Source organism: Phyllobates terribilis, unplaced genomic scaffold (assembly GCF_046119375.1).
Source record: "Phyllobates terribilis strain yellow unplaced genomic scaffold, ASM4611937v1 Scaffold_5__5_contigs__length_657084704, whole genome shotgun sequence".
Classification (NCBI taxonomy): Eukaryota; Metazoa; Chordata; class Amphibia; order Anura; family Dendrobatidae; genus Phyllobates; species Phyllobates terribilis.
Genome location: NW_027362765.1, coordinates 77,021,913 through 77,043,403, shown reverse-complemented (window position 1 = coordinate 77,043,403; position 21,491 = coordinate 77,021,913). Strand labels below are relative to the sequence as shown.

Below are 21,491 nucleotides of genomic sequence, written 5' to 3'. Positions count from 1 at the left end.
AAACAGACATATTAGGCAAGCATTTTGGAGCTTTCACCTAAATAACTACAGGTGGTGAGATAAGCTGCACAATATAATTGACCTTTCAGTATATTGTTGCACACACACCATCTATTTAGCAAATGCCCTTGTTATCAACAGCAGCCTTTTAAACTCACCTGAGCTAACAGGTATGTGCGCTGGTTACTCTGCTGCGCTTAAAATTTCTTTTTTGGTTTGCTACAATGCCTTTTCTGAAACGTTGTCTCCTTCTGCTGGAACACTGACTTCTTTCATTTAATGCCTGCAGACTATAAAAGAGAACCCAACCCAAAAAGTTTGGTTGATTAGTCTGTGGCATTCTGTTAAACTGTTGCTTATGGCGGTCTCTGTGAGCTTCTCAGCGACATTCAGCCAGCCAGGTATCCTGCCTGCAGTAGATGGAATGTGGCAATGGAACGCTGGCTGCGCGTGTCATAATAGGCTCTGAGCCTTTATATACCTGTGCACAGCAGCAGCCACCTTCAGTCTGCTGCTGGACAGCCAGCAGCAGCAGCAGCAGGAGAGGTATGTAATCAGGAGCCCTCCTGCTAAGGGTAGACAGCTGCTCGTTCCACCCCACCCCCCGCCTTAATTGGTTCTCCTCCCTTCCAACGGTGTTGAGGCGGGTGGGAACAGCAGGGGGTGAAGGTGCTGTGTTTAAAGAGGTGGAGTTATGCAGATCTAAAACGCGTGGATTGCAGCAGCAGCAAGCCGAAAAGCGCAGGCATGTAAGGGATCTAGAGGTTGACAACATGTCTTCTTAACGGGAGTCCAGGAGCTCATCTCCACAAATGGACTTTTCAGGATCCTTGGGTGGCTCCGTAGTTTGAAACCAATTCTGGTTATCGCTTCTCGGCCTTTTGGCTAAGATCAAGTGTAGTATCTGTTCTTATCAGTTTAATATCTGATACGTCCCCTATCTGGGGACCATATATTAAATGGATTTTTAGAACAGGGAGATGGAAAAAGAGCTTGCTCTGTCCACTCCACGCATTGACCTGGTATTGCAGTATCTCCAGGACCGGTGCACCCCTTCTTTAATGCAGTTTCTAAAATCAGAAAGAATTGAATTCAATGTTTTTTGTTCATTTTGCTTGTTTGTCGGATTTTGGGATGGACTCTTTGGCTTTGCTTTTCTTCTCCTCATTGGATTTTTCATGTTCAAAGTTGCAGAAGCCAGATTACAAGCTCATTTTGGTTCAACTTCAGCAACTGTGCATTGCATTGCCATGTAATGTGATGCAATGCTATCTTTCTAGCTCTCCCTTTTTACTTCCTTTTGGATAAACAGACATATTAGGCAAGCATTTTGGAGCTTTCACCTAAATAACTACAGGTGGTGAGATAAGCTGCACAATATAATTGACCTTTCAGTATATTGTTGCACACACACCATCTATTTAGCAAATGCCCTTGTTATCAACAGCAGCCTTTTAAACTCACCTGAGCTAACAGGTATGTGCGCTGGTTACTCTGCTGCGCTTAAAATTTCTTTTTTGGTTTGCTACAATGCCTTTTCTGAAACGTTGTCTCCTTCTGCTGGAACACTGACTTCTTTCATTTAATGCCTGCAGACTATAAAAGAGAACCCAACCCAAAAAGTTTGGTTGATTAGTCTGTGGCATTCTGTTAAACTGTTGCTTATGGCGGTCTCTGTGAGCTTCTCAGCGACATTCAGCCAGCCAGGTATCCTGCCTGCAGTAGATGGAATGTGGCAATGGAACGCTGGCTGCGCGTGTCATAATAGGCTCTGAGCCTTTATATACCTGTGCACAGCAGCAGCCACCTTCAGTCTGCTGCTGGACAGCCAGCAGCAGCAGCAGCAGGAGAGGTATGTAATCAGGAGCCCTCCTGCTAAGGGTAGACAGCTGCTCGTTCCACCCCACCCCCCGCCTTAATTGGTTCTCCTCCCTTCCAACGGTGTTGAGGCGGGTGGGAACAGCAGGGGGTGAAGGTGCTGTGTTTAAAGAGGTGGAGTTATGCAGATCTAAAACGCGTGGATTGCAGCAGCAGCAAGCCGAAAAGTGCAGGCATGTAAGGGATCTAGAGGTTGACAACATGTCTTCTTAACGGGAGTCCAGGAGCTCATCTCCACAAATGGACTTTTCAGGATCCTTGGGTGGCTCCGTAGTTTGAAACCAATTCTGGTTATCGCTTCTCGGCCTTTTGGCTCAGATCAAGTGTCTGGACATCAGGTTCCTTGAGTGCTAGCCCTCGGCCTTCCAGCATCGCCACTCCGGTGGCTTAAGCTGGATGCTGCTATAGGGGGAGAGTGAGGAGGAAACGGGAAGGCGATTTCCGTGGCTGACTATGGGAGTCAAGCTGAAATTTGCTGGGACCGGGGACCCCCGGGTCAAGAATGGATTTCGCATTGAGATTTCCGAGGAGAAGAAGGGACATTTTTCCATGTCCTACCTGGTGAATGCCATCTTCTATGAAGCATTGAACATTAAGAAGTCGGACATTCTTTGCCTGCAGGAATTTAGAAGTCATGGAAGGTATGTGCTGGTTCTTTCTACTATGGCTGCTTGCCAAAATCTTTATAGAACCTTGAAAGGCCATACTGAGAACTCCCTCCTAGATGGACTCACTTTTACTGTCCTCTATTCAAAGGGGGATGTTCCTGTTGTTGTGTTTATGCACAATCCCTTTATCCCCCAGGAGGACATTACTGTATTCTTGAGGAGGCATTGTACTTATGTGCATTTTTCCCACAAGATCTCGAATGAAGAAGGCTTGTGGACTGGCAAATACAAGTACTTTGTTCGTTTTGCTACAGACCCCGAGGGGCCAGGGGGCATACATTATCCTCCTATGAGTTTCTCTATTGGGAGAGACACTGGTTTCTTGTACTTTCCTGATGCTCCTTTTTTCTGCAGAAGATGTAACAAGTATGGTCATGTCCAGGAGTCCTGCAGGTATCCGCCAACCTGCAGGAGGTGTAACACGTCTGGTCATATGGCGAAAGACTGCAAGAACCAGGTAAAGTGTGATGCTTGTGGTGAGGAGGGGCATGTTCTTAGGCAGTGTCAAGCTAGAACCACTCCTAAGTCTTTTGCTCAAGTGGTCGCGGAGGGGCCTGCTGTTCCTTCGACTTCTACTAGGGTTCCACAAGGTCCCCTTCCGGATGTCGGGGAGGCAACTGCTCCCCAAGAGGAAGAGGATGGCACTCAGATGGACGACATATTTGAAGATGCCCAGCTTCAGCCTCCTGCGTCAGGAGGCTTTGACATGGTGATTCCAGAGGTGATGTCACCTTTCCCTCCACAGTTTGGTGTCCGTGGTGAGGGGGAAATGGACTTGTCCAATTCTCCTGTCATATCTTGGTGCAATACTGCTTCAGAGGAGATCGGGGACGGTGGCCAAGGGGATTTGTCTGCTGTCCGTTTCTCTGATGAGGAGGATCCTGATGTGGTCAAGAAGAAGCCAAGGACTGAGTGTTCATCCATTGCTGCCGTGTGTGATAGCCCGGTGGACTCTCGTGCTTACCCGTCAGATGTATTTTCTCCTGACATTGTTACATTTGGCATTCAGCCAGATGGTAATAGCTTTGCTTTGCTTGATGAAGGTTGAGTTGATGTTTTCTTTCTTTTTTTTTCAGGTTATGTGTGATCCCCTTTAGTTATGCCGCATCATTCTGGATGGGACATTGTGTCCCTTAATGTTAGGCAAATTAGATCTGTTACCCGAAGAACAACAGTTCTGGATTATCTAAAGGGTTTGAGTGCAGATGTCTATTGTCTACAAGAGTGTGGGATTACTGAATCTCCAGGGGATAAGGACTGGCCTTATGGCCAGTATGTTTGGTCGGGGTCCAGCTTTAACAAAAATGATGGTGTGGGGATTTTAGTTGGTAATAAGAATATTACTATTGATAGTTACACGGTTGTGGAGGTGGGTCGCTGCATTATTGTTTTTTTGAGTTATAGGGGGTGGAAGGTTAGAATGATTAATTTATATTGTCCTACTAAAAAAGAGGAGCGGCTTGCTCTTCTTGAGAAATTGAGTTTTTTTCTCCCTGGAAAAATTCCTACAGTTTTTGTTGGTGACTGTAATTGTGTCACAGAAGGTAATGTGGACATTACGGGAAAAAAGTTATCTCAACTTATTTCTGATTTTTCTTTCTTAGACGCTGCAATACTTGAGTATGGCATTCCACCACCGCCTACATATTATGCTGACCGTGGTAATATTTCATCGAGGATAGATAGGATGTTATTTTCCAAAAATATGGTTTGTTCAAGTTATGTTCAACATAAGGTACCTTTTTCTGATCATGAGTGTTTGCGTGGAGTTTTTAGTGCGAATGGGGACATGGTGTTTGGGGGTGGGGTTTGGAAATTGAATACGAGGTTGTTGGAGGATGAGGAGGTGATGAGTGAGTTGGAGAAAAGGTATGCAAGTTGGAGGTGGCGTAAGCGTGATTTTGGTAGTGTGCTTGAATGGTGGGATTGGGTGAAATTACAGTTAAAAACTTTCTTTAAAAAATGAGGCTACAAAAAAGCTGCCAGATATCGTAATAGATTTAATGACTTAAGTAGACGGATTGATTGGTTGCGTGGGTGTGTTAGGAAAGGAATGGATATGTCTGATCAGCTTGAGGTTGCTAAGAATGAGTTAAAATGTCTTCTGGATGAAAAAGGTAAAGAGATTATTTACCGTACCAAGTTAGAGCATTTGGAAAAGAATGAAAAGTGCACCAGGTACTTTTTTAAAAAAATGAATGGAAGGAAGTTGGATTTGAGTGAAGTGGTAGGTGAAGATGGATCTAGTGTGGTTGGGAAGAATGTGTTGAATGAGGTGAATGGCTTCTATAGTAAGTTGTACGATGAGAAATGGATTGATCCTGGACTTGTGTCGCATGTATTGAGTGGTATGGAGAAGAGACTTGGTTCGGATGAATGTGATGCTTTGTGTGAGGATGTTATTTTGGATGAGGTGAGGAATGTTGTTATGAGTGCTAAAAAGAATAAGACGCCTGGGAAGGATGGGTTGCCTGTGGAGCTGTATGTGAAAGCTTGGGAGTTTTTGGGTAAGGACTTGACTGAGGTTTGTAGGTATATGTGGATGAATGGTGTTTTGTGTGACAGTATGAAAGAGGGTATAGTGGTTCTTGTGTTTAAGAAGGGTGAGAAAAAGCGTTTGGAGAACTGGAGACCCATATCATTGCTTAACGCTGATTATAAGGTCTACAGTAAATTGTTAGCAAATCGTATGCGTGAGGTGATTGGTAGGGTTGTGGAGGATGACCAAGTGTGTGCCGTGCCTGGTCGGAGTATAAGTGATAATTTGTTATTGTTAAGGGATATGCTTGGGGATTGTAAGACTAGAAAGCAGAAGTGTATGGTGTTAGCAATTGATTTCGAAAAGGCTTTTGATAGAGTTTCGCATGTGTTTCTGTTTAAAGTATTGGAGAGGATGGGTTTCCCTAGGGTTTTTCTGAATGGAGTTAAGTCTTTATATGATTATGTGTCAAGTGAGTTTTTAGTGAATGGATGGTTGTCTGACAAAGTGATGATTAGGTCTGGTGTAAGACAGGGGTGCCCTATGTCCCCTGTCTTGTTTGTATGTGTGATTGAGCCTTTGCTGTGTTTAGTGAGACGTGAGAAAATGATGAGAGGATTGTTAGTGCCTGGGAGTGGTGGTAAGCATGTGAAGGTGTTAGGTTACATGGATGATGTTGTGATGGTGAGTGAAAGTATGGCTTCAATGAGTAGGGTGAGGTTGCTTTTGGATTTTTTCTGTGGTGCATCAGGTTTTAGAGTTAACTGGACTAAGTGTAGTTTCAAATGCTTTGGAGATGACAGTATTCGTTTGGAAGGTGTTAAGTATGAGGAGAGTGCAATTAAGGTTTTAGGGGTATTTTTCAATGATGATCTGAAAGGAAATGAGAGTTGGGACGAGTGTGGTATGCGTGTTGAGCGAAAATTGAATTTTTGGAGAATGAGAGATCTTTCTTTGCGGGGCAAAGTTCTAGTTATCAAAGCAGTGATCTTACCCATTCTGCTTTTTGTGGCCATAATTTTTCCATCCCCTTTTAGGAAAGTGAAGAGAGTTGAGAAAATGATTTTTTCCTTTTTCTGGTGCAGCAAGATGGAGAAGCTGAAGAGGGAAAGCCTTTATAAGGCCTGCCAGCATGGTGGTTTGGGATTTCCTAATGTTGAGGTTTTTTTAGGGCTCCATTATATTAAGACGATTGTGGTATTGTTGGGTAAAGGTAATAAGGGTGCATGTATGGCAAGTTATTCTGCAGGATGGATGTTGTATGGGTTAGGTTGGAGAAAGAGGGATGCGAGAGTGCCTGTGTCTTTTAAGTGTCCGGTGTGGTATGAGGTGATTGAGAAGTTTGTCAAGAAGTATGATTTGCTGAGTGTGCCGGTGGATGAGTTTAGAATGACTAAGAGGGTGTATAGGAAATTGTGTGCAAATGAGGTCGAGTCTAATATTGTTGGTTTGAGAGGGAATGAGGTTGCGGATGCTTGGAGAAAGTTGGGTATGTATGGGATGTCCAACAAACAGAAGGATGTAGTGTGGATGGCGTTTCACAATATTCTTCCAGTGAGAGACGTTCAAAAGAAGAGAGGTTTGATTAGGTCGGATGTTTGTCCAAGAGATGGATGTAATGGTTGTGAGACGGTTATGCATCTGATGTGGAATTGTGATTTTGCACAAGACGTGTGGAAATGTGTAGGGGGGTTGTGTAGGAGTTTGGCAGGAGTGACTTTTGTGGATTGGCGTGTGGTTATGTTTGGTATTGGTGCAAGTGGACGTGTAAAGGAGAGAGTTTTGTGGTTAATTATGGCTTGTGTGTAAGAAAGTTTGTGGGATGTGAGGAATCTTTGTGTATTTAAAAGGAAATCAATTACAGTAAATGAATGTATTAGGATTATTCTTTCTAGGCTATTTTTGATTTACAAGATGGATAGTAGTAGCGGTGGTGGAACAGATGCCGAGGGAATATGGAAATTTAAAAAGTGGAGGCATATTGTAAAATTTCAGTGATCTTTTGGTTTATATTAATAAGATGTTCTTCTTTCTGTAATATTAGGTTACTTTATGCTTAATAAATATGGCCATGATGATGAGAAGTTTTTTTTTGCAACAGTTTTGGTATATCCTACTGATTTGCTATAAAACTAACCTGAATGGTTTAAAAAAAAAAAAAAAAAAATCTGTTCTTATCAGTTTAATATCTGATACGTCCCCTATCTGGGGACCATATATTAAATGGATTTTTAGAACAGGGAGATGGAAAAAGAGCTTGCTCTGTCCACTCCACGCATTGACCTGGTATTGCAGTATCTCCAGGACCGGTGCACCCCTTCTTTAATGCAGTTTCTAAAATCAGAAAGAATTGAATTCAATGTTTTTTGTTCATTTTGCTTGTTTGTCGGATTTTGGGATGGACTCTTTGGCTTTGCTTTTCTTCTCCTCATTGGATTTTTCATGTTCAAAGTTGCAGAAGCCAGATTACAAGCTCATTTTGGTTCAACTTCAGCAACTGTGCATTGCATTGCCATGTAATGTGATGCAATGCTATCTTTCTAGCTCTCCCTTTTTACTTCCTTTTGGATAAACAGACATATTAGGCAAGCATTTTGGAGCTTTCACCTAAATAACTACAGGTGGTGAGATAAGCTGCACAATATAATTGACCTTTCAGTATATTGTTGCACACACACCATCTATTTAGCAAATGCCCTTGTTATCAACAGCAGCCTTTTAAACTCACCTGAGCTAACAGGTATGTGCGCTGGTTACTCTGCTGCGCTTAAAATTTCTTTTTTGGTTTGCTACAATGCCTTTTCTGAAACGTTGTCTCCTTCTGCTGGAACACTGACTTCTTTCATTTAATGCCTGCAGACTATAAAAGAGAACCCAACCCAAAAAGTTTGGTTGATTAGTCTGTGGCATTCTGTTAAACTGTTGCTTATGGCGGTCTCTGTGAGCTTCTCAGCGACATTCAGCCAGCCAGGTATCCTGCCTGCAGTAGATGGAATGTGGCAATGGAACGCTGGCTGCGCGTGTCATAATAGGCTCTGAGCCTTTATATACCTGTGCACAGCAGCAGCCACCTTCAGTCTGCTGCTGGACAGCCAGCAGCAGCAGCAGCAGGAGAGGTATGTAATCAGGAGCCCTCCTGCTAAGGGTAGACAGCTGCTCGTTCCACCCCACCCCCCGCCTTAATTGGTTCTCCTCCCTTCCAACGGTGTTGAGGCGGGTGGGAACAGCAGGGGGTGAAGGTGCTGTGTTTAAAGAGGTGGAGTTATGCAGATCTAAAACGCGTGGATTGCAGCAGCAGCAAGCCGAAAAGTGCAGGCATGTAAGGGATCTAGAGGTTGACAACATGTCTTCTTAACGGGAGTCCAGGAGCTCATCTCCACAAATGGACTTTTCAGGATCCTTGGGTGGCTCCGTAGTTTGAAACCAATTCTGGTTATCGCTTCTCGGCCTTTTGGCTAAGATCAAGTGTAGTATCTGTTCTTATCAGTTTAATATCTGATACGTCCCCTATCTGGGGACCATATATTAAATGGATTTTTAGAACAGGGAGATGGAAAAAGAGCTTGCTCTGTCCACTCCACGCATTGACCTGGTATTGCAGTATCTCCAGGACCGGTGCACCCCTTCTTTAATGCAGTTTCTAAAATCAGAAAGAATTGAATTCAATGTTTTTTGTTCATTTTGCTTGTTTGTCGGATTTTGGGATGGACTCTTTGGCTTTGCTTTTCTTCTCCTCATTGGATTTTTCATGTTCAAAGTTGCAGAAGCCAGATTACAAGCTCATTTTGGTTCAACTTCAGCAACTGTGCATTGCATTGCCATGTAATGTGATGCAATGCTATCTTTCTAGCTCTCCCTTTTTACTTCCTTTTGGATAAACAGACATATTAGGCAAGCATTTTGGAGCTTTCACCTAAATAACTACAGCTGGTGAGATAAGCTGCACAATATAATTGACCTTTCAGTATATTGTTGCACACACACCATCTATTTAGCAAATGCCCTTGTTATCAACAGCAGCCTTTTAAACTCACCTGAGCTAACAGGTATGTGTGCTGGTTACTCTGCTGCGCTTAAAATTTCTTTTTTGGTTTGCTACAATGCCTTTTCTGAAACGTTGTCTCCTTCTGCTGGAACACTGACTTCTTTCATTTAATGCCTGCAGACTATAAAAGAGAACCCAACCCAAAAAGTTTGGTTGATTAGTCTGTGGCATTCTGTTAAACTGTTGCTTATGGCGGTCTCTGTGAGCTTCTCAGCGACATTCAGCCAGCCAGGTATCCTGCCTGCAGTAGATGGAATGTGGCAATGGAACGCTGGCTGCGCGTGTCATAATAGGCTCTGAGCCTTTATATACCTGTGCACAGCAGCAGCCACCTTCAGTCTGCTGCTGGACAGCCAGCAGCAGCAGCAGCAGGAGAGGTATGTAATCAGGAGCCCTCCTGCTAAGGGTAGACAGCTGCTCGTTCCACCCCACCCCCCGCCTTAATTGGTTCTCCTCCCTTCCAACGGTGTTGAGGCGGGTGGGAACAGCAGGGGGTGAAGGTGCTGTGTTTAAAGAGGTGGAGTTATGCAGATCTAAAACGCGTGGATTGCAGCAGCAGCAAGCCGAAAAGTGCAGGCATGTAAGGGATCTAGAGGTTGACAACATGTCTTCTTAACGGGAGTCCAGGAGCTCATCTCCACAAATGGACTTTTCAGGATCCTTGGGTGGCTCCGTAGTTTGAAACCAATTCTGGTTATCGCTTCTCGGCCTTTTGGCTAAGATCAAGTGTAGTATCTGTTCTTATCAGTTTAATATCTGATACGTCCCCTATCTGGGGACCATATATTAAATGGATTTTTAGAACAGGGAGATGGAAAAAGAGCTTGCTCTGTCCACTCCACGCATTGACCTGGTATTGCAGTATCTCCAGGACCGGTGCACCCCTTCTTTAATGCAGTTTCTAAAATCAGAAAGAATTGAATTCAATGTTTTTTGTTCATTTTGCTTGTTTGTCGGATTTTGGGATGGACTCTTTGGCTTTGCTTTTCTTCTCCTCATTGGATTTTTCATGTTCAAAGTTGCAGAAGCCAGATTACAAGCTCATTTTGGTTCAACTTCAGCAACTGTGCATTGCATTGCCATGTAATGTGATGCAATGCTATCTTTCTAGCTCTCCCTTTTTACTTCCTTTTGGATAAACAGACATATTAGGCAAGCATTTTGGAGCTTTCACCTAAATAACTACAGGTGGTGAGATAAGCTGCACAATATAATTGACCTTTCAGTATATTGTTGCACACACACCATCTATTTAGCAAATGCCCTTGTTATCAACAGCAGCCTTTTAAACTCACCTGAGCTAACAGGTATGTGCGCTGGTTACTCTGCTGCGCTTAAAATTTCTTTTTTGGTTTGCTACAATGCCTTTTCTGAAACGTTGTCTCCTTCTGCTGGAACACTGACTTCTTTCATTTAATGCCTGCAGACTATAAAAGAGAACCCAACCCAAAAAGTTTGGTTGATTAGTCTGTGGCATTCTGTTAAACTGTTGCTTATGGCGGTCTCTGTGAGCTTCTCAGCGACATTCAGCCAGCCAGGTATCCTGCCTGCAGTAGATGGAATGTGGCAATGGAACGCTGGCTGCGCGTGTCATAATAGGCTCTGAGCCTTTATATACCTGTGCACAGCAGCAGCCACCTTCAGTCTGCTGCTGGACAGCCAGCAGCAGCAGCAGCAGGAGAGGTATGTAATCAGGAGCCCTCCTGCTAAGGGTAGACAGCTGCTCGTTCCACCCCACCCCCCGCCTTAATTGGTTCTCCTCCCTTCCAACGGTGTTGAGGCGGGTGGGAACAGCAGGGGGTGAAGGTGCTGTGTTTAAAGAGGTGGAGTTATGCAGATCTAAAACGCGTGGATTGCAGCAGCAGCAAGCCGAAAAGTGCAGGCATGTAAGGGATCTAGAGGTTGACAACATGTCTTCTTAACGGGAGTCCAGGAGCTCATCTCCACAAATGGACTTTTCAGGATCCTTGGGTGGCTCCGTAGTTTGAAACCAATTCTGGTTATCGCTTCTCGGCCTTTTGGCTAAGATCAAGTGTAGTATCTGTTCTTATCAGTTTAATATCTGATACGTCCCCTATCTGGGGACCATATATTAAATGGATTTTTAGAACAGGGAGATGGAAAAAGAGCTTGCTCTGTCCACTCCACGCATTGACCTGGTATTGCAGTATCTCCAGGACCGGTGCACCCCTTCTTTAATGCAGTTTCTAAAATCAGAAAGAATTGAATTCAATGTTTTTTGTTCATTTTGCTTGTTTGTCGGATTTTGGGATGGACTCTTTGGCTTTGCTTTTCTTCTCCTCATTGGATTTTTCATGTTCAAAGTTGCAGAAGCCAGATTACAAGCTCATTTTGGTTCAACTTCAGCAACTGTGCATTGCATTGCCATGTAATGTGATGCAATGCTATCTTTCTAGCTCTCCCTTTTTACTTCCTTTTGGATAAACAGACATATTAGGCAAGCATTTTGGAGCTTTCACCTAAATAACTACAGGTGGTGAGATAAGCTGCACAATATAATTGACCTTTCAGTATATTGTTGCACACACACCATCTATTTAGCAAATGCCCTTGTTATCAACAGCAGCCTTTTAAACTCACCTGAGCTAACAGGTATGTGCGCTGGTTACTCTGCTGCGCTTAAAATTTCTTTTTTGGTTTGCTACAATGCCTTTTCTGAAACGTTGTCTCCTTCTGCTGGAACACTGACTTCTTTCATTTAATGCCTGCAGACTATAAAAGAGAACCCAACCCAAAAAGTTTGGTTGATTAGTCTGTGGCATTCTGTTAAACTGTTGCTTATGGCGGTCTCTGTGAGCTTCTCAGCGACATTCAGCCAGCCAGGTATCCTGCCTGCAGTAGATGGAATGTGGCAATGGAACGCTGGCTGCGCGTGTCATAATAGGCTCTGAGCCTTTATATACCTGTGCACAGCAGCAGCCACCTTCAGTCTGCTGCTGGACAGCCAGCAGCAGCAGCAGCAGGAGAGGTATGTAATCAGGAGCCCTCCTGCTAAGGGTAGACAGCTGCTCGTTCCACCCCACCCCCCGCCTTAATTGGTTCTCCTCCCTTCCAACGGTGTTGAGGCGGGTGGGAACAGCAGGGGGTGAAGGTGCTGTGTTTAAAGAGGTGGAGTTATGCAGATCTAAAACGCGTGGATTGCAGCAGCAGCAAGCCGAAAAGTGCAGGCATGTAAGGGATCTAGAGGTTGACAACATGTCTTCTTAACGGGAGTCCAGGAGCTCATCTCCACAAATGGACTTTTCAGGATCCTTGGGTGGCTCCGTAGTTTGAAACCAATTCTGGTTATCGCTTCTCGGCCTTTTGGCTAAGATCAAGTGTAGTATCTGTTCTTATCAGTTTAATATCTGATACGTCCCCTATCTGGGGACCATATATTAAATGGATTTTTAGAACAGGGAGATGGAAAAAGAGCTTGCTCTGTCCACTCCACGCATTGACCTGGTATTGCAGTATCTCCAGGACCGGTGCACCCCTTCTTTAATGCAGTTTCTAAAATCAGAAAGAATTGAATTCAATGTTTTTTGTTCATTTTGCTTGTTTGTCGGATTTTGGGATGGACTCTTTGGCTTTGCTTTTCTTCTCCTCATTGGATTTTTCATGTTCAAAGTTGCAGAAGCCAGATTACAAGCTCATTTTGGTTCAACTTCAGCAACTGTGCATTGCATTGCCATGTAATGTGATGCAATGCTATCTTTCTAGCTCTCCCTTTTTACTTCCTTTTGGATAAACAGACATATTAGGCAAGCATTTTGGAGCTTTCACCTAAATAACTACAGGTGGTGAGATAAGCTGCACAATATAATTGACCTTTCAGTATATTGTTGCACACACACCATCTATTTAGCAAATGCCCTTGTTATCAACAGCAGCCTTTTAAACTCACCTGAGCTAACAGGTATGTGCGCTGGTTACTCTGCTGCGCTTAAAATTTCTTTTTTGGTTTGCTACAATGCCTTTTCTGAAACGTTGTCTCCTTCTGCTGGAACACTGACTTCTTTCATTTAATGCCTGCAGACTATAAAAGAGAACCCAACCCAAAAAGTTTGGTTGATTAGTCTGTGGCATTCTGTTAAACTGTTGCTTATGGCGGTCTCTGTGAGCTTCTCAGCAACATTCAGCCAGCCAGGTATCCTGCCTGCAGTAGATGGAATGTGGCAATGGAACGCTGGCTGCGCGTGTCATAATAGGATCTGAGCCTTTATATACCTGTGCACAGCAGCAGCCACCTTCAGTCTGCTGCTGGACAGCCAGCAGCAGCAGCAGCAGGAGAGGTATGTAATCAGGAGCCCTCCTGCTAAGGGTAGACAGCTGCTCGTTCCACCCCACCCCTAGCCTTAATTGGTTCTCCTCCCTTCCAGCGGTGTTGAGGCGGGTGGGAACAGCAGGGGGTGAAGGTGCTGTGTTTAAAGAGGTGGAGTTATGCAGATCTAAAACGCGTGGATTGCAGCAGCAGCAAGCCGAAAAGTGCAGGCATGTAAGGGATCTAGAGGTTGACAACATGTCTTCTTAACAGGAGTCCAGGAGCTCATCTCCACAAATGGACTTTTCAGGATCCTTGGGTGGCTCCGTAGTTTGAAACCAATTCTGGTTATCGCTTCTCGGCCTTTTGGCTAAGATCAAGTGTAGTATCTGTTCTTATCAGTTTAATATCTGATACGTCCCCTATCTGGGGACCATATATTAAATGGATTTTTAGAACAGGTAGATGGAAAAAGAGCTTGCTCTGTCCACTCCACGCATTGACCTGGTATTGCAGTATCTCCAGGACCGGTGCACCCCTTCTTTAATGCAGTTTCTAAAATCAGAAAGAATTGAATTCAATGTTTTTTGTTCATTTTGCTTGTTTGTCGGATTTTGGGATGGACTCTTTGGCTTTGCTTTTCTTCTCCTCATTGGATTTTTCATGTTCAAAGTTGCAGAAGCCAGATTACAAGCTCATTTTGGTTCAACTTCAGCAACTGTGCATTGCATTGCCATGTAATGTGATGCAATGCTATCTTTCTAGCTCTCCCTTTTTACTTCCTTTTGGATAAACAGACATATTAGGCAAGCATTTTGGAGCTTTCACCTAAATAACTACAGGTGGTGAGATAAGCTGCACAATATAATTGACCTTTCAGTATATTGTTGCACACACACCATCTATTTAGCAAATGCCCTTGTTATCAACAGCAGCCTTTTAAACTCACCTGAGCTAACAGGTATGTGCGCTGGTTACTCTGCTGCGCTTAAAATTTCTTTTTTGGTTTGCTACAATGCCTTTTCTGAAACGTTGTCTCCTTCTGCTGGAACACTGACTTCTTTCATTTAATGCCTGCAGACTATAAAAGAGAACCCAACCCAAAAAGTTTGGTTGATTAGTCTGTGGCATTCTGTTAAACTGTTGCTTATGGCGGTCTCTGTGAGCTTCTCAGCGACATTCAGCCAGCCAGGTATCCTGCCTGCAGTAGATGGAATGTGGCAATGGAACGCTGGCTGCGCGTGTCATAATAGGCTCTGAGCCTTTATATACCTGTGCACAGCAGCAGCCACCTTCAGTCTGCTGCTGGACAGCCAGCAGCAGCAGCAGCAGGAGAGGTATGTAATCAGGAGCCCTCCTGCTAAGGGTAGACAGCTGCTCGTTCCACCCCACCCCCCGCCTTAATTGGTTCTCCTCCCTTCCAACGGTGTTGAGGCGGGTGGGAACAGCAGGGGGTGAAGGTGCTGTGTTTAAAGAGGTGGAGTTATGCAGATCTAAAACGCGTGGATTGCAGCAGCAGCAAGCTGAAAAGTGCAGGCATGTAAGGGATCTAGAGGTTGACAACATGTCTTCTTAACGGGAGTCCAGGAGCTCATCTCCACAAATGGACTTTTCAGGATCCTTGGGTGGCTCCGTAGTTTGAAACCAATTCTGGTTATCGCTTCTCGGCCTTTTGGCTAAGATCAAGTGTAGTATCTGTTCTTATCAGTTTAATATCTGATACGTCCCCTATCTGGGGACCATATATTAAATGGATTTTTAGAACAGGGAGATGGAAAAAGAGCTTGCTCTGTCCACTCCACGCATTGACCTGGTATTGCAGTATCTCCAGGACCGGTGCACCCCTTCTTTAATGCAGTTTCTAAAATCAGAAAGAATTGAATTCAATGTTTTTTGTTCATTTTGCTTGTTTGTCGGATTTTGGGATGGACTCTTTGGCTTTGCTTTTCTTCTCCTCATTGGATTTTTCATGTTCAAAGTTGCAGAAGCCAGATTACAAGCTCATTTTAGTTCAACTTCAGCAACTGTGCATTGCATTGCCATGTAATGTGATGCAATGCTATCTTTCTAGCTCTCCCTTTTTACTTCCTTTTGGATAAACAGACATATTAGGCAAGCATTTTGGAGCTTTCACCTAAATAACTACAGGTGGTGAGATAAGCTGCACAATATAATTGACCTTTCAGTATATTGTTGCACACACACCATCTATTTAGCAAATGCCCTTGTTATCAACAGCAGCCTTTTAAACTCACCTGAGCTAACAGGTATGTGCGCTGGTTACTCTGCTGCGCTTAAAATTTCTTTTTTGGTTTGCTACAATGCCTTTTCTGAAACGTTGTCTCCTTCTGCTGGAACACTGACTTCTTTCATTTAATGCCTGCAGACTATAAAAGAGAACCCAACCCAAAAAGTTTGGTTGATTAGTCTGTGGCATTCTGTTAAACTGTTGCTTATGGCGGTCTCTGTGAGCTTCTCAGCGACATTCAGCCAGCCAGGTATCCTGCCTGCAGTAGATGGAATGTGGCAATGGAACGCTGGCTGCGCGTGTCATAATAGGCTCTGAGCCTTTATATACCTGTGCACAGCAGCAGCCACCTTCAGTCTGCTGCTGGACAGCCAGCAGCAGCAGCAGCAGGAGAGGTATGTAATCAGGAGCCCTCCTGCTAAGGGTAGACAGCTGCTCGTTCCACCCCACCCCCCGCCTTAATTGGTTCTCCTCCCTTCCAACGGTGTTGAGGCGGGTGGGAACAGCAGGGGGTGAAGGTGCTGTGTTTAAAGAGGTGGAGTTATGCAGATCTAAAACGCGTGGATTGCAGCAGCAGCAAGCCGAAAAGTGCAGGCATGTAAGGGATCTAGAGGTTGACAACATGTCTTCTTAACGGGAGTCCAGGAGCTCATCTCCACAAATGGACTTTTCAGGATCCTTGGGTGGCTCCGTAGTTTGAAACCAATTCTGGTTATCGCTTCTCGGCCTTTTGGCTAAGATCAAGTGTAGTATCTGTTCTTATCAGTTTAATATCTGATACGTCCCCTATCTGGGGACCATATATTAAATGGATTTTTAGAACAGGGAGATGGAAAAAGAGCTTGCTCTGTCCACTCCACGCATTGACCTGGTATTGCAGTATCTCCAGGACCGGTGCACCCCTTCTTTAATGCAGTTTCTAAAATCAGAAAGAATTGAATTCAATGTTTTTTGTTCATTTTGCTTGTTTGTCGGATTTTGGGATGGACTCTTTGGCTTTGCTTTTCTTCTCCTCATTGGATTTTTCATGTTCAAAGTTGCAGAAGCCAGATTACAAGCTCATTTTGGTTCAACTTCAGCAACTGTGCATTGCATTGCCATGTAATGTGATGCAATGCTATCTTTCTAGCTCTCCCTTTTTACTTCCTTTTGGATAAACAGACATATTAGGCAAGCATTTTGGAGCTTTCACCTAAATAACTACAGGTGGTGAGATAAGCTGCACAATATAATTGACCTTTCAGTATATTGTTGCACACACACCATCTATTTAGCAAATGCCCTTGTTATCAACAGCAGCCTTTTAAACTCACCTGAGCTAACAGGTATGTGCGCTGGTTACTCTGCTGCGCTTAAAATTTCTTTTTTGGTTTGCTACAATGCCTTTTCTGAAACGTTGTCTCCTTCTGCTGGAACACTGACTTCTTTCATTTAATGCCTGCAGACTATAAAAGAGAACCCAACCCAAAAAGTTTGGTTGATTAGTCTGTGGCATTCTGTTAAACTGTTGCTTATGGCGGTCTCTGTGAGCTTCTCAGCGACATTCAGCCAGCCAGGTATCCTGCCTGCAGTAGATGGAATGTGGCAATGGAACGCTGGCTGCGCGTGTCATAATAGGCTCTGAGCCTTTATATACCTGTGCACAGCAGCAGCCACCTTCAGTCTGCTGCTGGACAGCCAGCAGCAGCAGCAGCAGGAGAGGTATGTAATCAGGAGCCCTCCTGCTAAGGGTAGACAGCTGCTCGTTCCACCCCACCCCCCGCCTTAATTGGTTCTCCTCCCTTCCAACGGTGTTGAGGCGGGTGGGAACAGCAGGGGGTGAAGGTGCTGTGTTTAAAGAGGTGGAGTTATGCAGATCTAAAACGCGTGGATTGCAGCAGCAGCAAGCCGAAAAGTGCAGGCATGTAAGGGATCTAGAGGTTGACAACATGTCTTCTTAACGGGAGTCCAGGAGCTCATCTCCACAAATGGACTTTTCAGGATCCTTGGGTGGCTCCGTAGTTTGAAACCAATTCTGGTTATCGCTTCTCGGCCTTTTGGCTCAGACCTAGTGTTTGGACAAGAGGTTCCTTGTGTACTAGCCCTCGGCCTTCCAGCATCGCCACTTCGGTGGCTTAAGCTGGATGCTGCTATAGGGGGAGAGTGAGGAGGAAATGAGAAGGCGATTCCTGAAGCGACCATGGGTGTCAAGCTTCGCTTTGCTGGGACCGGGGATCCCCGGGTCAAGAATTCTTTCCGTATCGAGGTCTCTGAGGAGAAGAAGGACCATTTCTCGTTGTCATACCTGGTCAACGCCATTTTCTATGAAATCCTGAAGATCCAGAAGTCGGAGATCATCTGTTTGCAGGAGTTCAGAAGGGAGCATAGGTACGTCTTGGTGCTTTCTTCTATGGCGGCTTGCCAAAACCTTTTCAAAACTCTTCAAGTCCTTTCAGAGCACCCTCAGCTGGATGGACTTATCTTCACTGTACTCTACTCTAAGGGGGATATCCCGGTGGTAGTATTCATGCACAACCCCTTTATCTCCCGGGATGATATCACTGCATTCCTGAGAAGACACTGCATTTTTGTGCAATTCTCCCATAAAATCTTAAATGGAGAAGGGCTGTGGACTGGGAAGTATAAATACTTTGTGAGGTTTGGGATAGACCCTCATGGTCCTGGAGGTATTCACTATCCTCCCCTGAACTTTACAATTGGAAGAGACTCTGGATATCTGTTTTTTCCCGAGGCGCCATTGTTCTGCAGGAGATGCAACATGTTCGGGCATATCCAGGATTTCTGCAAACAATTGCCAAACTGTAGAAAGTGCAACAAGTACGGTCATCTGGCGAAGGATTGTTCCAACCCGGTGGTATGTGATGCCTGCGGGGAGGAAGGACATGTGATTCGGGATTGTAAGGCTAAAGTCAAGCCTAGGTCCTTCTCCGAAGTGACCAAAGGTAAGCCTACTGTCCCTGCTGTTACCCCACAGGTGACTACTGCAGAGATCAATGAGGAGACGGAGCCCCCTGAGGTTGAAGATCTGGTGGGTGAGGCCCAGACCCTGTTGGACCCTCCAGCCCCTGCTGGGCCAAGTATGGAGATCTCCGAGTTGGATGTGGACCTCCCTCATCAGTCCGAAATATGTGGTGAGGGTGACATGGATGTGTCTCTTGCTCGAACCCCTGCATTGTCCTGGGGTGCTACAGACGAAGAGGTGGCCAGGGATGGTGGCCAAGGAGACTTTACTTCTGGGAGGTCTTTTGATGATGATGATACTCCTGAACTGGCCAATAAAAAACCCAGACGAGAGTACTCACCTGCCAGCGGAGGGTGCGACAGTCCTGCAAGTGACCGCATTTACCCGCAGGATGTCTTCTCCCCTGATGCTCCTTACCTTGGCATCCCTGAGAGCATCAACACCTTTGGGGTGCTTTCCCAGTCTGATGATAATGGATGAGTATGGTGTGATCAACATTGAGTCATGTATTTCTTTTCTTTAATTAATGTCTTGCCAATCTGGTTGGGATGTAGTGTCCCTAAATGTAAGGCAGATCAGATCTAAAATCAGAAGAACAACTGTTCTGGACTACCTGAAACATTTAGGTGCTAATGTTTTTTGCCTTCAGGAGTGTGGGATTCAGGATGCTCCTTGTGACAAAGACTGGCCTTACGGACAGCATATCTGGTCAGGGTCTAATCATAATAAAAATGATGGGGTGGGGATATTAGTTGGGAATAAAGAAATCTCTATTGATAGTTATATTGTGGTGGAGGTGGGCCGATGTTTAATTGCATTTTTGAGTTATAGAGGGTGGCGGGTCAGAATTATTAATTTATATTGCCCTACAGGGAAGGAAGAGCGGCTTGCTCTTCTTGAAAAATTAAGTTTTTTTCTTCCAGGGAAATCTCCCACTATTTTTGTTGGGGACGTTAATTGTGTCACAGAAGGAAAGTGTGACATAACAGGAAAGAAATTGTCCCATTTAATTTGTGATTTTTCCTTTTTAGATGCAGCAGTTGTTGTTCTTGGCATGCCACCACCGCCGACATACCATGCTGACCGTGGTGAGATTCATTCCAGAATTGATTTAATGTTATTTTCTAAAAATATGGTATGTTTGGATTTTTCTCAACAAAAGGTACCTTTTTCAGACCATGAATGTTTGAGAGGCGTGTTTTGTGCGAATGGTGACCAAGTGTATGGCAGTGGGGTATGGAAGTTGAATGCAAGGCTGTTAGAGGATGATGAGGTGATGAATGAGTTTAATGTAAAGTATGAAAGATGGAGAATGCGTAAGAAGGATTTTGTGTGTGTTCTTGACTGGTGGGACTGGGTGAAAGTGCAATTTAAAACTTTCTTCAAAAAGTGGGGCTATAGAAAAGCTGCCAGATATAGGAATAGGTTTAATGACCTTAATAGACGGATTGACTGGTTGAGAAAGTGTGTTGCAAGTGGTTTGGAGATGTCTGATCAACTTACTGAGGCTAAGAATGAATTGAAGCGTGTGTTGGATGAGAAAGGAAAGGAAATTATATATCGTACTAAAATTGAGCACCTGGAGAAAAATGAGAAGTGTACGAGGTTCTTTTTTAAAAAAATGAATGGTAGGAAGACTGATATGAATGAAGTTGTGAATGAAAGTGGAACCAACTGTATGGGTGAGGATGTGCTGAAAGAAGTGAATAGGTTTTATAGCAAGTTGTATGATGAGAAATGGATTGACTCTGGGCTTGTGTCATATGTTCTGAATGGTGTGGAGAAAAAACTTGATTCTGAGGAGCGTGATCTGTTGTGTGAGGATGTAGTTCTGGATGAAGTGAAGAATGTGGTGTGGAGTGCTAAAAAGAGTAAGACTCCTGGGAAAGATGGTATACCTGTAGAGTTGTATGTGAAAGCATGGGAAGTTTTGGGAACAGATTTGACTGAGGTATGTAAGTATATGTGGGTGAATGGTAGGTTGTGTGAATCAATGAAAGAAGGAGTGGTTGTGCTTGTGTATAAAAAGGGTGAGAGGAAACGTTTGGAAAACTGGAGACCAATAACACTGCTGAATTCGGATTATAAGGTCTACAGTAAGTTACTGGCAAATCGTATGCGTGAAGTGATTGGTAGTGTTGTGGAGGAGGACCAAGTATGTGCAGTGCCTGGAAGAAGTATGAGTGATAACTTGTTATTGTTGAGAGATATGATTGGGGATTGCAAGGATAGAAAGCAGAAATGTATGACTTTAGCTATTGATTTTGAGAAGGCGTTTGACAGGGTTTCGCATGTGTTTTTGTTTAAAGTACTGGAAAGAATGGGGTTTCCTAGAGAATTTGTGAATTGTGTAAAATCATTGTATGATTGTGTGTCAAGTGAGTTCTTGGTTAATGGGTGGCTGTGTGACAAAGTGAAGATTAGGTCAGGAGTAAGGCAGGGGTGTCCTATGTCCCCCGTCTTATTTGTATGTGTAATAGAACCATTGTTATGTTTGATTAGACGGGATAAAATGATGAGAGGTTTGTTGGTGCCTGGTAGTGGTGGTAAGCATGTGAAAGTGTTAGGTTATATGGATGATGTTGTGGTTGTGAGTGAAAGTATGGCTTCTTTGAGTAGAATTAAATTGCTTTTGGATTTTTTTGTTGGTGCGTCTGGTTTTAGGGTAAATTGGAATAAATGTAGTTTTAAATGTTTTGGAGATAGTAGTATTCGTATGGATGGTGTAAAGTGTGAAGTGGGTGCAATCAAGATTTTGGGCGTATTATTTAATGATGACTTAAAAGGGAATGAAAGTTGGGAAGAGTGTGGTATGCGGGTTGAACGTAAATTGAATTTTTGGCGAATGAGAGAATTGACTCTGCGTGGTAAGGTATTAATTATCAAAGCAGTGATTCTCCCTATCCTGCTTTATGTGGCGACTGTTTTTCCTTCTCCTTACAGGAAA

The 21,491-nt window shown here is 44.1% G+C and overlaps 8 non-coding genes and 1 pseudogene across 8 annotated transcripts; all 9 read left to right on the top strand.

Annotated features, from left to right (window-relative positions):
• Window positions 1–865: 865 nt before the first annotated feature.
• LOC141273920 (U2 spliceosomal RNA) lies at window positions 866–1,056 on the top strand. Its single transcript, XR_012322220.1, has one exon. It is a non-coding gene; the product is annotated as a U2 spliceosomal RNA (small nuclear RNA).
• Window positions 1,057–7,166: 6,110 nt separating this feature from the next.
• LOC141150589 (U2 spliceosomal RNA) lies at window positions 7,167–7,345 on the top strand (annotated as a pseudogene).
• Window positions 7,346–8,460: 1,115 nt separating this feature from the next.
• Window positions 8,461–8,651, top strand: LOC141273919 (U2 spliceosomal RNA). Its single transcript, XR_012322219.1, has one exon. It is a non-coding gene; the product is annotated as a U2 spliceosomal RNA (small nuclear RNA).
• Window positions 8,652–9,766: 1,115 nt separating this feature from the next.
• LOC141273918 (U2 spliceosomal RNA) lies at window positions 9,767–9,957 on the top strand. Its single transcript, XR_012322218.1, has one exon. It is a non-coding gene; the product is annotated as a U2 spliceosomal RNA (small nuclear RNA).
• Window positions 9,958–11,072: 1,115 nt separating this feature from the next.
• LOC141273917 (U2 spliceosomal RNA) lies at window positions 11,073–11,263 on the top strand. The gene has a single exon (XR_012322217.1). It is a non-coding gene; the product is annotated as a U2 spliceosomal RNA (small nuclear RNA).
• A 1,115-nt stretch (window positions 11,264–12,378) lies between these two features.
• On the top strand, window positions 12,379–12,569 carry LOC141273916 (U2 spliceosomal RNA). Its single transcript, XR_012322216.1, has one exon. It is a non-coding gene; the product is annotated as a U2 spliceosomal RNA (small nuclear RNA).
• A 1,115-nt stretch (window positions 12,570–13,684) lies between these two features.
• On the top strand, window positions 13,685–13,875 carry LOC141149859 (U2 spliceosomal RNA). The gene has a single exon (XR_012246141.1). It is a non-coding gene; the product is annotated as a U2 spliceosomal RNA (small nuclear RNA).
• A 1,115-nt stretch (window positions 13,876–14,990) lies between these two features.
• On the top strand, window positions 14,991–15,181 carry LOC141273915 (U2 spliceosomal RNA). The gene has a single exon (XR_012322215.1). It is a non-coding gene; the product is annotated as a U2 spliceosomal RNA (small nuclear RNA).
• Window positions 15,182–16,296: 1,115 nt separating this feature from the next.
• On the top strand, window positions 16,297–16,487 carry LOC141273913 (U2 spliceosomal RNA). Its single transcript, XR_012322214.1, has one exon. It is a non-coding gene; the product is annotated as a U2 spliceosomal RNA (small nuclear RNA).
• The last annotated feature ends 5,004 nt before the right edge of the window (window positions 16,488–21,491 follow it).